Source organism: Crotalus tigris, unplaced genomic scaffold (genome assembly GCF_016545835.1).
Source record: "Crotalus tigris isolate CLP2741 ecotype Arizona unplaced genomic scaffold, ASM1654583v1 scf7180000019300.285305, whole genome shotgun sequence".
NCBI classification, from domain to species: Eukaryota; Metazoa; Chordata; class Lepidosauria; order Squamata; family Viperidae; genus Crotalus; species Crotalus tigris.
This window is the reverse complement of record NW_024097475.1, coordinates 105,111-121,076: the sequence shown is the minus strand read 5'-3', so window position 1 is coordinate 121,076 and position 15,966 is coordinate 105,111. Positions and strand designations below refer to the sequence as shown.

At 36.7% G+C, this 15,966-nt stretch overlaps 1 protein-coding gene across 4 annotated transcripts in view; it reads right to left on the bottom strand.

The window, feature by feature from the left end:
- SNTG1 (syntrophin gamma 1) overlaps nt 1-15,966 on the bottom strand; it is a 221,610-nt gene that overhangs the window by 111,551 nt on the left and 94,093 nt on the right. For 3 of the 4 annotated variants that reach the window (XM_039361563.1, XM_039361566.1, XM_039361565.1), the window contains exon 2: nt 12,255-12,349. The gene's annotated coding sequence lies outside the window, so the exon portion shown is untranslated. Of the gene's footprint in view, nt 1-12,254; nt 12,350-13,635; nt 13,775-15,966 lie in introns of all 4 variants that reach the window. The other variant, XM_039361564.1, reaches the window with a different exon arrangement.

Here is a 15,966-nt window from a genome sequence, read left to right as displayed (position 1 = left end):
TACTGATCTAAGTTCACCATACTACATTAAGAATATAAGTGGCCATATTCCCTATTTAGCATGGTGTCACATAGTCACCATTTCCTACCTCCTTCTGATTCCCCAAATACTTTGCTTTTTGGAAGCTGGCAATGAAGGTCAGAAATGACGATCAGAAATTATGATGTTACTGCAGGATGCTGTGACATCTTAATTTTAAACTGGTCCCCAGTGCCAAGATTGTAATCACAGCTCAGCACTGTTTTATTAAAATGAACAAGTGATTGTTAAGCTGAACAACAACTGGTCCTTACAGTTGCAACTGTGGCAGCATACCAATGGTCATGTGATTATGATCTGGGCACTGGCTGACCAGCTTAAAATTGTGATGTCACAGCATCTTGCAGTGACATCATAATTTCTGATTGCCATTTCTGACCTTCATTGCCAGCTTCCAAAAAGCAAAGTATTTGGGGAATCGGAAGGAGATAGGAAATGGTGACTAAATAGCATTGCACAATTTGCTTAATAACAGCAATTAGAAGTGCAGGAACCTCTGTCACTAAGCAGCACAGTGACATAATACTGTGTTTTACGACCCTGTCACTTAGTAACCAAAATTACAACAGTTAAGTTGGACTACCTGTAATATTATTTTATTTGGTATCTTTATTACAGATTAAAGTATATTTTTGTCAGACAATAATGTTCACTAACTGAACTTACTTTAAAAAGGTCTTCATTATTATCTGTTAATTCTGTATACTGACAGGAAATAAAAGTTGGAAGACAGAATAATTCATCATCCTGAAAATAAAATTAAGTCATAATTCTGACCTTTAACTTTTCCAAATCCCCACTTTTAGAAAAAGAACTAAAAAAAAAAACAGGGAAAAAATTTCCAATATGACAAATAGATTTATACATTGCTATTTCAGTTTCATTTTCTTAGCTATCACTACTGTGTACAGATTCTATTTCTTCTAAGATGGAAAGCTCATTTTTATCCTCTTGGTAGACTTCCAGTTCAGAAAAACAAAATGTTTACTCAAATTGAATCAAACTTTTCTACTCAAATAAATCCTTTCTGGTGAGGAGTTATATTGTGATACTGTAGATTAAAAAAAAATGTTACAAATTGTTAGAAAACATTTGGAGGAACTAAAGGTCAGCAATATATGAGTACATTGTCTTGTGGCATTCATTATTCTAAAAGAAAATATTTCACTGGCAGGTTGTTTTTGGAAGTTCAGTTTTTCAGAAATATGTGTCCAGTTCTTTCCATTTTGCAGAGAAATCTGAACACTGGAGGGGAAACATATTTTAGGGTAGAATATGTCTCTGTCTCTGTCTCTGTCTCTGTCTGTCTGTCTGTCTGTCTGTCTGTCTGTCTGTCTGTCTGTCTGTCTTTCTATCTATCTATCTATCTATCTATCTATCTATCTATCTATCTATCTATCTATCTATCTATCTATCTATCTATCTATCTATCTCTATCTCTATATGATGTGGTTGGATTGCATAGTGACTAGAGGATCACCTTGAATGCAGGAGACTGGGATTCAATTCCTGGCTGGTACATACCTTACTATAGGGGTCCTTGGGCAAAGACTGCCTAAAGTTTCAGCTGCCTACCTCAAAATATGACAGTGACATAAACTAGAAGAGTCCTGCTAGTTTAGATATTGCCCAGATTAAAAAGGTCCACATCAAATATAGAGGTACTGGGGCAATCTGATGAAAAATGGGTTACTGGAACTAACTGTACATGGTAAAGACAAGAGAACCTGGAATTGTTGGACTGCTAATACAACAGTACACCTAATGAAGGAGATATATGAAATGCGTGAGGGAGCTGTAGATGAACAGAAGACCTGAATCTACACTAATTAAGAAACAGCTAATTACACAACACTTCAACATAGTGAAAAGGAAACTGCTCTTACAACTTGAGATAGACCAACTACATATTGTATCCCATACTCAAGAAGACCCGGAAGAATAACCAGATGTACAGTCAACCCCTGAAGATGGAATGTTATTATTACCCTCTCCATTAGAGAGCACAGCTGCTGATATGAGGCATAAGATCTTGGATAAACTAATTACAATCAAGCCTTGAGACAGGTTCCCAAGGCTCAATAGACAATGGCCATCAGATAGTATGCTAAAAAATGCCAACAGAGCCCTCACAACAACTACCACTATTGTGATAATTCCAACAAATTAACTGGTATATGCTACAGCTGTTTTAATACGAGAAATGCTTGGTTACACAATCAAGAAGAATAGCAGTATATACATGCCCTGGAAAATAAGACTAGAGGTTAAGATCCAGGCAACACAGAGAGAGGTTAGTCAACTGGTGGAATCCAGAAGTGTGTGAAGATTGGGGATAAGACTTGGCTGCTAAAAAAATCAAGAACCTGACTCAAACTGAAGTCCTGGAGGCTGCTAAACAAAGGCTCATAGCATTGACTACCAGGCCAAGGAGATACACTAGAGAAGCAGGGGAACAAGAAGATAAATGCTCTGTTTCCAAAGAATCATCCCAAAGTGCACTCCCAACTGTAGTGCAATAACACAGTAACAGTACAACCACCAACAGCAGAAACTGAACAGTATTGGAAGAACATTTGCAAGAAAGAGAAGACACATATCAGTGCAAAATGACTGCAGGATCTGAGAGCAGACCACAGAAATCTGCCAGAACAGGAACCAGTCACCATCACAGTAGCAGACATACAGAACCTGAAGAACTGGACATCACCTGGCCCGTACATAATCCGGACCTACTGACTAACAGCAGCACAGATGAACCAACTGCTAGTAGCAGGCTCCCACCCAGACTGGCTAACACAAAGAAGGACAATGTTGATCATAAAAGATGCTTATAAGGGAATCCCCACCATCCAACTACTGTAATAACCTGCTTCCCTACCACATGGGAAGTCCTATCAGCACTAAAGCTGCCAAGTTACAAGAACATATGGGCCAGCACATGAACCCAACTCAGAAGTGCAACACCAAAGGCTCAGAACAATTATATCACCTTCCCAAAATAGTGATCTATTTATTTCTTATATTTTACCCATTTATTATTTTATAAAATCTATTTAAAATATACATTTGCATTTAGTATTCTGAGACATCAAGAGAAATAGTTAAAACCAACATGATACTTTTGTAGCCAGATAGCTATTGGATAAGCTATACTCTATGGCAATTTTACAATTATACCTCACATATTTTGATTATGCTTGGGTAGAGGTTGTTCAGAAAAGCCAACATATTACATTTGTATAGCAACAGCTTTCAAAGCCAAGAATATAAAATTGGTTTGTGCAAAAATATTCATATTGAGGACATATTGCTGACTACTGGGGCTTAGTTGTGAAATAGTATTCACTGCAACTACTGTATCTCAGGTCAATTGTATCTGCTGTTTTGTAGTTAATGAACCCTCCAAATCTTCTTGGTTTAGTACAATCATTTATTTTAAACAGGCGAGTCACAATATGTTGGAATGTGGAAAGAATTGACTCTTCTCAGTCCCAATCTAGTACCAACTTTCAAGTTGTCAAAAGGGGCATATTACAAATGGAATATACAAAGTTTGAGATTTTTGTTGCAAATATTTTTTTTTATAATGTTGGCAGCATATGGCAATTCCTAAATAAGAATAAACCACTGTATTTTCATTTTTCTTCTGTCTTCCATCTGACAGACACTCAGGTTTTCAAGAATAGAAGATTCATTTAATTCATTTCAGATGGGATGTGCAAATAAACAACACCAAATAGGCAGCTTGGTAATTATACTTGACATTCCCTTGGCAGACAACCCTTTTATGTAACACTGAAAAAGCATTTTTAAATACACAATTAAATCATTTTTGTTGCAGAGGGAAATAAATGGCATGCTGCTGTATGTTCCTGGAGGCAAAGCTTTTTTATTATTATTCACTTATATAAATAGGCTTATATCTGGATCTCTATAAAGGTCAAAGTTTCTTGTAGTCAAAAGGAGAAATGGGACCAAACTGAAGCTTCCCAATGGAGGAAAGGATGAGATTGTGTGGTTCCTTCTTCCTCCTATGGCTACCCTGGTATCAATTTCCACACTGTTCAAAAGGTTTTTTTAGACATTGGGAAAAGCAGCATCTATGTTATCTAGCAAAGAAAAGCCTTTACTCTATAGAAACAGTGTACAATACAAGAAAGTCATTAAGATAATGTAATTATAGATATATTCCTGAAATGAATTTGACCTTAAAACTGCTTTGCTCTGAAGGTCATGTTACTTAAAAGCAGGATAATGTACCGGTATCAACTCTATTTTGGTGAAGTTGAATTGCTGTTATTGTCTATTAGATATTAGCTGAACTGAATAACTAGCCAGAAATCTTATATGCAGTTCTAAGGGTTCTTTCATTTCACTATTGCACCAGAAAACAGATAAGAGAACTTGCCCAACAGATTAATGCTTTTCACATATTCCTACCAATGTAGATGGAAGCATATACAAATGAAATACTGTCAGTAGTTAAACCTTGTCAGCACCAGCCAAACAAGCAAAACTAATTCCGAATTTTCAGAACCACAAAGGGCGAACTGAGTTATTAATAACATGTATATTACTAATGGAGACTAAGCAAATGAACCAGGCTGGACACTTGACAGAAATATATTTTTGTAAAAAGACTATGTATAGACAACTTTCATTACTTGTTTTTAAAAGCCTGAAATGCAAAAAATGCAACCAGTCTGCAATCTATTTTATGTTATATTCCCAGTATGCCTAGAAATAATGCAATATATCTTATAGACTGGTTCACAAACAGCTTTGCCAAGTCTTTGTTTTTGCTGTCAGTGTGATCTCTATTATTTTCAGCCTTTCTGTCATCACTGCTCCGGCTTTCTGCTTCTTGTTTGTATGGCCTGGCATGGTGGCTCAGTGGACATGGCTAAAAGGGTATTTTAGCTGCTGCTGCTGCTGTCACAGCTTTTTTTATTGTTACCATCTTTGATTTGTCCTCAGTCTGTTTTCTGATGCTTCTCTTCTGTTAAATTTACCAGACTGGTGGTAAATTAGACCCATCTAAAAACTTGATCCAGAATAAAAAGTATCTATGTGTGTGACAGAAACCGCATTGGGAAAGATGAGTAGTACCATCTGGTCCCAGATTCTTCCAAGGTTTCTTTGTTCAGGAGTAGAGATATAAAAGGTATGGAGACACAGGATCACAAGTAATAATTGTGTCACCAACACCAAGTTTTCTAAATTTGTGTGCTTCAAGTTGGGTGATTGAGACAGAATCAGGATCCTGTTAAGTATAGCATGACCAGTGGCCTCTCTAACTAAGCTGAGAAGGATCCTACAATTGTTTTATGTGAGGGCTTAAACATCTTTGTTGGCAGCAGTTTTTGAAGAACAGCTCAGAAGGTCATGTCCCCATCATATATTTACTGTATCTCAAATAATATCTGCCTCTACTTGTTACACATTGAATTTGGTTTTCTGCACTCATGAAGGTGCTTCTTGGGTGAAGCAGCCAGTTTTGACTCATTTGCCATGGATGGATCATCAGCTGGATACCTTCTTCTGCAGAGGTACAGGGTTGGTTTTCTGGGCCTGGCTGTAATGACTTATTGCTTTTTGGGGAAGAGGGATTTTCAAAATTCAACTGTAGGAAAGCTTCCTAATGTGCCAGACCTTGCAATTAAGACATTGCTGATTTACTGGAATATCAAGCTATCCTGGGCAATTAATCAATTGGCTTCTAAAAATATTATGTCAGCTCACTGATCATAGGTCTGCTGAAGAACTGCAGGAAATGAAGAATGGACATAGGACTAGTTTACTGGTGGCAGAAAATCAAAAGCAGAAATGAACACCACAAAACTTTTAGAACAGCCTGTGCCATGGCAATGAGGGCAGAAAAATATTTTCCCCTCTTCCCCTGTTTTTTGCAGAAAATCCTCCAAGTAGGTTTTTCCAGGTATTTCAAAAGCTGACATAGTCTTTAAGAACCCTTGGACTTTTGAAAATGTCAAAAAGGTACTTGGATGAGTTCTGGCCATGACTTGCAGTTTAGATCCCATATGGCAGGTACTGGCTGATAATAATCATGTGAAGGAGATACTGCTTGATATTCATGCCTTCCCACGAAAGGTAGTCCCACCTACCTTGATGGTATCTCCATGTGGAAATAGCCATCACCCATTCTCAGTATATCTACAATTCTACATAATTCCAGGTTTGTGATATCTAACTCAAAAGTGCATTCACATATTTATGGGTATGGGTATGTCTAGTTTAACGAAGAGAAGGACAAGGGGGGACATGATAGCAGTATTCCAATATCTCAGGGGCTGCCATAAAGAAGAGGGAATTAAGCTATTTTCCAAAGCACCTGAAGGCAGGACAAGAAGCAACGGGTGGAAACTAATCAAGGAGAGAAGCAACCTAGAACTAAGGAGAAACTTCCTGACAGTGAGAACAATTAATCAGTGGAACAGCCTGCCTCCAGAAGCAGTAAATGCTCCAACACTGGAAGTTTTTAAGAAGAGACTGGACAACCATTTGTCTGAAATGGTGTAGGGTTTCCTGCCTGAGCAGGGGGTTGGACTAGATAACCTCCAAGGTCCCTTCCAACTTTACTACTATTACTATTTAAACCACAATGTTATTTGCAACACTATATTAATAAACATGCTGAACTAAAATAAGGGCAACAAGGTCATATCATTTGAGTTAGTGTTCTCCTTACCCATTTTACACTTCTAACTTAATGAGATGTCTGGTGACATTTTAAAAAAGACTATGCATGTGGGAAAATCAAAGCATCATCTGTAATCTACACATCAGGCTTGCTGCATGCATATTTTTGCATTAACCTTTAACAAGAAAATTGGACAATAGCTTACACAGTCAACAGAATCTTCAGCAGCCTTCAAAATCATAGTTATATAAACTTCAGTGAAGGAGGGTGAAAGTATCCCACTTCAAAACACTTCATTGTGGAGCTCCAACTAGGGTGAAGAACTCAATAAAATACGTGTCTTCTGCTTTTTCATAAGTTAAGCATTCTGCTTTTTTTTCTATACCATATAGTTTTGGTATCTATTAATTCTTGTAGCATTAAGTACAGCAAAATAGTTGCATGATTTATGATTTTAGGAACATTTGCATTTTACTGTATTTAAATGGATCTTCTCTTGCAATCTTGCAGGGGGGGGTTAAGTGTTTTAAAAGTGATGAAATTGTTTTAATTGTTAGTGGTATGCCATTCAGAATCACATTCATTGAAAAGGATGGCTATATAATTTATATATACATATACATACATATATGTGTGGTGTGGTAAGTGCATGTATATGTGTGTGTATAATGTGTGTGTGATTGCGTGTGTATGTACATATACACACAAACAAATAATTGGAGCAGCTAGATAACATAGAGCAGGGTTCTCCAACCTATGGGCCGCAGCCTGGGACTGAGCCATGGGCTCTTGGCCAGCGGCCCATAGAAATGGCTGGCCAGTGCAGGCACACATGGGCACGCATTCCTGCCACACTTGCACTAGCGTCTGCACATACACACAGGCACGAATGGGGATGCTAGCATGGTGCAGGTGTCCGCGGACCATTTGCGAATGCACTGCTAGCCCGGATGGGTGGCACAGCTGTTTGCGCATACACACATACCAGCGCATTCCATATGTGCTAGTGGGGCTGCTAGTGCCATGCCAGTATGCATAGTGGGGCACAAATGTGCATACATCAATTTGGAAGCTGCTCTCCTTCCCTCCGGTCCATGAACCCGGAAAGGTTGTCAGACCTCTGACATAGAGGATAGACTGCCACAAATCTTGATTGGTACCTATCTTATCAGTTGAGCAAAAACTTCCTAATGCTTCACCTGCTTATCTCAAGATATGAGAATGACATGAATTAAGAGAGTTATGGTAGCTTGAAGATTACCCTGATGAACAAGGTCCATGTCAGATGTTGGGAAACCAGAACAATCTGATGATAAGTGGGCTACTGGAACACAGCATACATGAATGGGACAAGAGATCCAGGAATTGATGGAATGCTACCACAACAGGAAATCTAATGGGATGGGATATATGAAACTAATGAGATGAATCAACAGAAGATCAACATCCATAATAACTGAGGAACAGCTAGTTACCTAATTCTTCAACATAGTGAAGAGGAAGCTGAAGTCATAACTTGAGATAGAGCATGTACACATTACAACGTGGACTCAAGAAGACCCAGAAGAACAATGGGATATGTAGCTAATATGTGAAACTGGAACATTACTGCCACCTCTGTATTACAGAATATATCAGCTGATATGAGGTATAAGATCATGGATAAACTAACTACAATCAACTCTCAAAACCAATAACCAAATCCCATCAGATAGTATGCTAGAAAATATCAATAGTGCTCTCATCTACTACAAGCCCTACTACAACCAAAACTCATACCAATGTACTGGTTTGAATCTAGATAAGGAAGCTGCAGGATCTGATAGCAAACCAGGTACCAGTCACAATTACAATAGCAGACATCCAACAGTGTGTCAACACCATGAAAGCTGAACAGTACCTGGCCTGGACACCCAAACAACACCTAGTCTGAACATGATCCACACCTAAAGGTTAAAAAAGCTAAAAGTAATGCATGAATGCCTAGCAGCACAAATGAACCAGCTGCTGGTAGCAGGCTCTTACCCACACTTGCTAATACAAGGAAGGACAGTGCTCATTATACAAGATCCCCACAAGGGAACAGCAGCATCCAACTTCTGGTAATAACCTACTTCCCCACCACATGGAAAGTCCTATCAGCATTAAAGCTGCCAAGTTACAAGAACATATGGATCAGCACATGAACACAACTCAGAAGTGCAAAGGGAACACCAGAGGCTCAAAACACCAGTTGCCCTTAAATAAAGCAGTCACTCAACACTCAAGATCTAGGCACGCCAATCTGAACACAGACTAGATTGACTTCAGGAAAGCCTATGACATTTGGAAATCCTACCAATACCTAGAAAGGGCTGGACTAAAAGACAGCACTGAGGCACTGATCATACCAATACAAGAACAGGCACAATATCCACAGAAGCAGAGATCTATGAGTCTAGACAAGGCCCAAGGTACAGACTGTGCAGAGACATCTCAGAGACAGTCTAACATATAGTAGCAGGGTATAAGATGCAGGCAGGTACAGGATTCACTGAACGACACAAAGAAGTAGCTGGTTTTATGCACAGGAACATTTGCGTTCCTCAGTCTCTCTCCCCAAGTCCAGATGGGAGGTCCACAATAAGTCATGAAAATAAGAGGGTTAAGATCCTGTGAACTGGAAGATTTGCAAAAGTATTTCTCTGCTTTCCATTCCTTAGTTTCATTTACACTGAAAATTGGGGAATATGGTTCTATTTCATTTCTTCTGTAAAGCTTTGTTCATTAACAATTGAAAGATACCACTACAAATAGTAAACTATATTTTTAGCTACAGATAAACTTCACTCTGTCTTGGTATGCAGGAACAAAGTGATAATTGATTTATGAGTAAGAACACATGGATGATTAGCCTTGCTTATTTCTTGGTGATGTAGAACAAATTTATGTACCCTTATGAAGAACTCGGGATAATTAAAAGGATTAGTCTATTAACCTTTGTTTTCACTTTTTCAAGAAAGAAAGCCTAGATATTGAATTATGATAGATCCCTAATGCTCCTCTATCCATTAAAGATTAGTACATCCATCCATTATGAATTTAAAGCCTTTGCCATTATTAAAAATATGTGCAAGCTGTTGAATATAATTTCTACTGACTGTATGGAAACATGAGCAAGTCACATTTAAGGCACATTTAAGACCAGATTATCTATTTATGTTGCTTGAAAAATATGTTGTCAAGCTACATAAGGGCAAATGTCAAAATGTCAAACAACATTATTAAGAAGATGATGACCCTTTGAATCAGAGCAACATCAGATCCATCAAATAGTAACTGCACATGTTCATGCCTGAAACAAATAAAATTTAGTTCAAGATACAACTATAAACACGTTCAATAGTAGAGATCAAACATTAGACAAGGTTATAAATGTGAAATACAGCTATACATAATTCAAACTACAGACCATTATGCAGTGGAAGCTAGTAGAGGAAGACCATACAAAGCTATTTCCAGATGTCTCTGGCACTTTCATAGTACTGGAAATACAGTAACACAGGTATTGAAATCTTCCAAAAGAGATTTACAAAAGAACACAGGGTATTTTATACTGTATGCTTAGTAAAATTTATACCAACATTTTTCCCAAAGTATGATGAAATTTCCCCTAAATTCTACATAAAGTCAAAGATATGTGTAATCTAAATTTAAAAAAAAAACATTGAAACATGGAAAGCAAATCAACTTATATTTGGAATCCAATCCTAAACGTTCTAAAAATAATAAAATCAAAATAAAACCAAAATATAATCTAGATTAGCACTCTAGTACAAAGCAAAATTGTCCATACAGTATTTTAATAAGCATAAAAAACATAAACCAAAAAAACAGGCAATAGAGTGGATGATTCAGCATCCTTACAATTTTCAAAAACGTCTTGGCCAGATTTTGCTGTCTTTTCATTTTATGCTGGCTTATAAATTACTTTCCTCCAATGTAATTATCCTGCTTCTCCTCCAAGATGATTGTTTCTTTTCTTTTCTTTTGGTTCTTATTTCAAACACCAAACACTTCTGTGGACGATTTCATTCTATTCTATTTACTCCATTTAAAATAATACCTTCTTTATCAATCATGTTTGCTTGCCTCCTTCAATTCAATTTTTTTTTTTTTTTGGTCATCAATTTTACATTCACTTTTCTTAATTGTCCTTCTCCTCTGCCTATTTTATTCTACACCAATCTACACTGTTTTGCAGAACTGTAAAAAAAATCCACATGATTTTTACAATGATTACAACTTTGCAAATGTATAGGAATCTATGATTAGATCTTGGTTAGTTGCCAATTAGGTGTCGTGCTTAAGGCACCATCCTAGAAACCAGGAGAGTTCTAGTCCTTCTTTAGTCATAAAGCCAACTGGGTGACCTTGGGCTAGTCGCTTTCTCTCACCCTTAGGAAGGAGGCAATGGCAAGCCACTTCTGAAAAACCTTTCCAAGAAAACTGCAGGGACTTATCTAGGCAGTCTTTGAGATCTGATTACACACAAGAAAAGAAGAGGGAAAAAAATACTGGTAACAGCTCTAGAAAATGTCCTAATGCAATGGAATGTGATCATTTACAGCAGAATCTGCAGGGAAGAGCCAAAAAGTAAGTCTGATGAAAGCAATACCATGCATGTCACAATGTTAGCCCCACATATTATCCATTACTGTGACATTATAGCACAGTGGTTCTCAACCTTTTTAATGCCGCGGCCCCCCAACCCGTCGTAAGTCGAGGACTACTCAACCAGTCGTAAGTTGAGGACTACTCAACTGGTGCAGCACCATTTGCAGAATGGGACTTTTGGCGGGCTCAGTAGGGCAGAGACAGCCTGGACAATTCCTATTGGCTTTTGAAAGCCAATAGAATTAGACTCTATTCAAGAGAGTCTAGTCTGTTGGCTTTCAAAAGCCAATAGAATAAAAGGGAGTAGCACAGCTAAGGAAAAGGGGGAAAAAATGGCGGACTGCGTTGTTTGGCGACCCCTGTGAAATGGTCGTTCGACCCCAAATGGGGTCCCGACCCACAGTTGAGAACCACTGTTATAGCACATCTCAAATGGGAAGAATTTATAGCATAATGCTGTTTTCATAATTTTAATGAAATCAGCCAAAACTAAGGACACCCATGTTCATTTGTGCCCCCCCCCAAAAGTTCTTTACACTGAATTGATGAACCATGAACCAAATAACTATGTTTATGGTGGACACATTAAGTAGGTTATTCATGTTACAAATTGTTTTGAAAACAATTACTTTCTACTTTTTTATATTCACTACCCTTTGTTCCTTAATTACAAGGCCAATTCTTGAAACTGATTCATGTTTTACTGAAAATGTTGTATCTTCCCACTCTTGATTTAGTTATCATGAGATCTTCACTTTGTAAAAGTTAAGGCAAATAAATTGACCTAGTAGCAATAAACTGATGCTTTTAGTTGGGACATGATATCTAAACACAACACACCACCTCCAAGCTATTCTTCACAGGAGATCTACTGACACAATGAACTGTAACATACCACTTGAAGATTAGGTAAAGCAGGACCAACAGAAAAGCTGGTAGCCATTCACAGACTCTTTCAATCATGATTCTTGGTGACTTTTTATGGGCGAGCTGGAAAAAAGGATAGAAAAAAACAAGGATATGTTAGTTAATTATCACAGGAAAGAAGAAAAAAAAGAAGTGATGCTTTGAACAAAATGTTACATTCCATTGCATGGAAAAGAAATGTGCCAATTGTGTTAAGAAAAAATGGATCTACGCTGTAACACAATGCCCAATATTGCTTTGGCAAGTTTATTGTCAAATTCAGAGAAGCAATGCTGAACAGTTTAAGAGAATATTGTATTTATGTCTGTAATGAAATTCACTACTTCAGTCAGAATTACCTCTCCTGGCCAGATGTTTGATCTATCTAGGGCACTTCACTGATGAATGACATTCTTTGGCGTAACCAAGCAGGGCTCTTTTCAGCTGGAGATACACAGGAGCTCCCAAACAGACTGCATGTAGCTCATCACTTTTCAATACACAGAAGGCCATTATATTCAGAATCTAAAATTACCTAATTGTACCACTGACACTGTTCACTTATTAATCAGCTCCACTTTCATATGTTTCATTGCTAGGACTCAGAGTTTTACTTTAATTGCTCCTCTGCCTATTCTCTCAATTTCACTATAACTATGATTTTTTCTGTTAAAGAACAAATTGCTTTTGCTTATGATTTTGGCAGGTAGTCGTAAGGAATACATAGTTAGCAAGTTACTTCTTTTAGTATTTTTAGAAGAAAACTAAAAATTAAAAATTATCTCAGCAGTATGACCTTAGAACTTAAAAAATTAGAAACATTGTTCTTTTAATGCTTCAGATTCACCAATAACAGTTTATCCCATTATTATATTTGTTCTCTTCTATTTTTAACTTCACAGTGTATATTTGCACATGTGTGTGTTTGCATCTTTGAATGAGTCTGGACTCCTAGCAACTGTCTTGACAATTCTCTGCTGTTTTCTTGGCAATATTTATTTTGAAAATGTTTTGCCCTTGCTTTCTCTGAAAATCGAAAGGGAAAAATGAAAGTTAATCAGTTGTTTTTCATGCATAAGGCAGGATTAGAACTCACACTCTCCCAGATTCTAATCCAATGTCTTTAACCTCTATGGCAAACTGGTACTCGATTTTACCTGTGCTCTCAATTCATTTATGTTTAAATATCCATCACTTTATTCTCTTTTAGAGGAAGCAACATTATGCAAATGAGTAAGGAATAGTAAGACAAGGTACTAGGAAATGAGAAACAAAAAAGGAAAGCTACCAACACCATTACCTATACATCCCCATGCATTTTTAACCTTGCAAACCATCATGGTTTCTGACATGTCTGTAGTGATTCATACCTTGTCTAATATTATTTGAACGTCTCCCATTTTTCTGAGAATCTCATCAATTCCATGTAGCCTTGATTTATTTGGTCCTTCTTTTCTTTTTCTTCTTGCTATTTCATTCACTTGTTCCACATTTATTCCTCCATTAGATCTTAAGGGCCCAGTCCAAAATATCAAAACAGCAAAGATGAAATTCTATCAGAATCAAATAATAGAACCAAGGCAAGAAAGATTTTGAGGACAACAATACTGCTCTGCTTCTATTTATTTAGCAGAAAGTTTAATGCCAGAAAATAGTAAACTTCCTTAATGCCAGGGAATATATAATATATTTCCTATACATGCCAAATATGAGAGGAAATTTACTGTCTATTACCTAGTATATGCTCTGCCTTTTCATTTGGAGGTCTACTTCATTTTGAGGACAGTGGTGGAGCAGTGTTTAGAATGCAGTATTGCAGGCTCAGCCAACTGCCAGTAGTTTGATCCTGACCAGCTCAAGGTTGACTCAGCCTTCCATCCTTCCCGGGTCAGTAAAATGAGGACCCAGACTGTTGGAGGCAATATACAAAATGCTTAAAGAGGGCTGTAAAGCACTATGAAATGGTATATAAGTGGTCTAGGTGCTATTGCTATTGCTACTTTCCTTTATCGTATATCACTTCTTCTAGTTTTTCAGCCAAGCTTCCAAATCAATGAACCCCAAGCATGTTACTCATCTCTATATAAAGTCTTTTCTCATCTAAGTATATTCTTATGCTTGTAAGTTTTTCCTTGTTATTTTTCTTTACTTAAAAAATCTCAAGGAAAAATGACTTAAATGTTTCATTTGCTTATGTTTTGCCACATAAAGCTGCACCAATCTATTCTTGTGTTGTAAGCCTGAATGAATAGGATTGATTAATGGATTCACACTACCTGGAAAAATTTATGAGCCAGAGACCTTGATATGAGCTCTGGACACTAGGAATTTCAGTTTTAAATGACAGTTGAATGTCATAAACTATTTTAAATTGTACTGACAATTTCTCATATATAGAGACATGTATATAGTATTTATTTACTGGAACAAAAGCTTGGTGTTCAGTTTCCTAGCACTATCATTTCAAAACTACAAGCTTCATTCATACTATGTGAAATAAAAGGTTAAGGTTGAATAGTAACTGCTTTGACCATTTAATGTATTCAGTCACAATGACAAGCAGCTCTCCAGACAGTTACAAGCATTGAACTAAATGAAAGAATCTTCTTCTTACTTATAAGACTTTATCCTTCACTTACCAGTCCTAGATCTGTTATCATGTTTCTTTTCCTCTTTATTGCACTCATGATGCAATATGTTCAGTAAGTACATTTTGAGTACATTCAAAACAAATTGATTAAAGACTAGTAAGCCAGCATTTGATGTAATACAAATTAAAAATATTCTGCAAACTGTTGAGAAAACTATTTGAAACTGCTTTCTTCATTCATCAGTTTTTAATACAATACTTTATTCATTTCTTTCAACTAATTCATCTCCATAAGTTCTTAATTATTTAATCAAGAAAAGCTATACCAAAAAGGGAATGTAGAATTTTATAAGAGGCATAGAAATATATTAATGATTTAATGATCTCCAGTAAGTGTATTATCTCAAGACAGCTGTGGTTGCACAATTCCTAAAATGCAGATTCTAGACTGCTTTCTATGGATTCAATAAAGAGTTTCAACACAAATTATCTACTGCAATATAGTAGATGTTAAAAAAGAAAAGATATATACAGTAAGCGTATTCTGAGCAGGTTTTTACCATTGTGTTTGAGAAGACTCCTCAAATGGACAAAAAAAAGACTTAATTTTTTTTTAGAATAAGCTTCTGAAGACCTTGTATTTTATGAGCTACAGTTGGTTCCCAACATTGTGATTATGGACTATATTCCCTTTTCATGTGATGGTTAAGAACTTCAGCAAATAGCATTAGAAAGGGCACAAGAAACTACCAGTTTGAAAGATACAGAAAAATTGTACATGTATCTTTCTTTGGTTTTCCATGAAGAAATGGCTCAAAATGAATACACAGTGACATGCAAGACTAATCTCTCCAATTACTGTACAAGTATTTGGTTACAATTATTGCAGCTAAAGATGATGGCACCAGTTACTGCATGTAATCAGTTCTTCATATGCTGAATGACATTGGTTAAGAAAGAAAAGAAACAAGCACTCAAATTCCTTTTTATATCTACAGAGCTGCATAAACCCCTGATAATATTTTGTGGCAATGATACACAGAAATTCAGAAAATCTAAAAGAGATTAATACTTTTTTTATCAGAACTGTAATCTTTAAAAATGAAATGTA